This window comes from Macrobrachium nipponense, chromosome 39 (assembly GCF_015104395.2).
Source record: "Macrobrachium nipponense isolate FS-2020 chromosome 39, ASM1510439v2, whole genome shotgun sequence".
NCBI lineage: Eukaryota > Metazoa > Arthropoda > Malacostraca > Decapoda > Palaemonidae > Macrobrachium > Macrobrachium nipponense.
Genome location: NC_061099.1, coordinates 10,069,136 through 10,071,635, shown reverse-complemented (window position 1 = coordinate 10,071,635; position 2,500 = coordinate 10,069,136).

The following is a 2,500-nucleotide window of genomic DNA, read 5'->3' as shown; positions in this document are numbered from 1 at the left end:
CCCTTCTGTTGTAGTACAGTTTAAGCTGAAGTCTTTAGTTTGAGAGCCCCTGCTCATTCGTGCCAAGTTTTCATTTGCTTGTGTATTTTTATTTATGTAAGTATTAATTTAGCGTGATGGGGCAATGATCACTGGAGGTCAGTGTTAACTGCACGTATTTGTATTCCAATCTGTTTATTGTTCTGTAACGCATGTATGGATTTTTATAAACGTTTGTTATGTACAGGTACTTCTTAGGAAGCATGCTTTGCATATATGTGTATGTGTATGCACGTGAGTGCACACACACACACACACACACACACACACACACACACACACACACACCACACACATATATATATATATATATAATATATATATATATATATATATATATATATATATATATATATTTCATTTATTGAGGTGAGAATCATAATAATGACGACGATACAAAAGTCATATGTGAAACGGATCTCGTTAACAAGAGAAAACCAGTTGGTTGTGACTACTACTCGTGTGCGTCAGTTGATAACTTCATATTTTATGCGTGAAAGGGCACTATGTATCTGGAGGCTGTCTATATGCAAAGTAGCCACTTTTGTACGGAAGTTGAGACAGCTTGAGTTTTCTCATCACAATACGGGAAACGGTCTTACTTTTAGAGGAGTATTTCTGCGAAGTGTTCGTGGTTTACGGTTTTTTCTTAGGGCACCTACATAGAGTTGAGGTAGTCAGTAGACTTGACTTGTATGGAAAGGTGTGAGAAATTAAACACGACATTTATTTGGAGTATGCTTGAAAAAAAAAAAACGGAAACTGGAGAACAAATAGATTTAGAACAGCAAAAGACATTACAACCCACTGAAGAGGGGGCCTGACGTTGGGAACTTCTTGGGCTTCTAAATATATTTATTCTCTAATTTGTGTTTTTTTTCTCTCTCTCTCAAATGCCGGTACTGATCTGTTATCATAATTTTGAGCATGCATATACATGCATATATATATATATATATATATATATATATATATATATATATATATATATATATATATATATATATGTATGTATGTATATATATATATAAATATATATAATTATATATATATATATCTATATATATGAATAATTATCACATCGAACCGTGATCCATTTATATATCAATTCAAGCTACAAATGTCCTTTAATATCTAAATTCACTTTACCTCCCAAATGATATATTTTCATATATGTACCGAAGGGGATTTGTAAGGTCAGAATCGATATGAACTTATAGCGTCTCTGTTGGCTGATTGGATAGCGTCACTGACTGTTCTGATTTCGTCCCCGTCCACTTGGACGGTGGTTCGATCCCATGGGGGGACGAAATTATTATCAATTAAAAAATTCCCCTTCGGTACAATATATGAAAATATATCATTTGGGAGGTAAAGTGAATTTAGATATTAAAGGACATTTGTAGCTTGAATTGATATATAAATGGATCACGGTTCGATGTGATAATTATTCATAACAAAAGGCTACGTGCTGTCAAACGCTCGAATTGGCAAACATGGTAGACGGGGTTCCATATCGATTCTAATTACGAAAGCATCCAGATCGAGGGTGATTTGTAAGGTCAGAATCGATATGAACTTTATAGCGTCTCTGTTGGCTGATTGGATAGCGTCACTGACTGTTCTGATTTCGTCCCCGTCCACTTGGACGGTGGTTCGATCCCATGGGGGGACGAAATTATTATCAATTAAAAAAATTCCCCTTCGGTACATATGAAAATATATCATTTGGGAGGTAAAGTGAATTTAGATATTAAAGGACATTTGTAGCTTGAATTGATATATAAATGGATCACGGTTCGATGTGATAATTATTCATAACAAAAGGCTACGTGCTGTCAAACGCTCGAATTGGCAAACATGGTAGACGGGGTTCCATATCGATTCTAATTACGAAAGCATCCAGATCGAGGGTGATTTGTAAGGTCAGAATCGATATGAACTTATAGCGTCTCTGTTGGCTGATTGGATAGCGTCACTGACTGTTCTGATTTCGTCCCCGTCCACTTGGACGGTGGTTCGATCCCATGGGGGGACGAAATTATTATCATTAAAAAATTCCCCTTCGGTACATATATGAAAATATATCATTTGGGAGGTAAAGTGAATTTAGATATTAAAGGACATTTGTAGCTTGAATTGATATCTATATATATATGTAGATATATATATATCTATATATATATATATAATATATATATCCCTATATTAATATATCATATGTATGTGTGGATACTATATATATATATTATAAATGTATATATATATATATATATATTATATATGTATATATATACACCAACATTTGTAAACTGTTCTTTGATACTGTGGGAACGTTATTGTCTTCAACGAGCGGTTGAGGTAACTTTAGATTTTGAGATACAGTTTCATCTTCCATTGTCTTTACCTTTCTATAGTTGAGCCGTATGTTACCCTATGGTGTATGACAAATATTTTACAC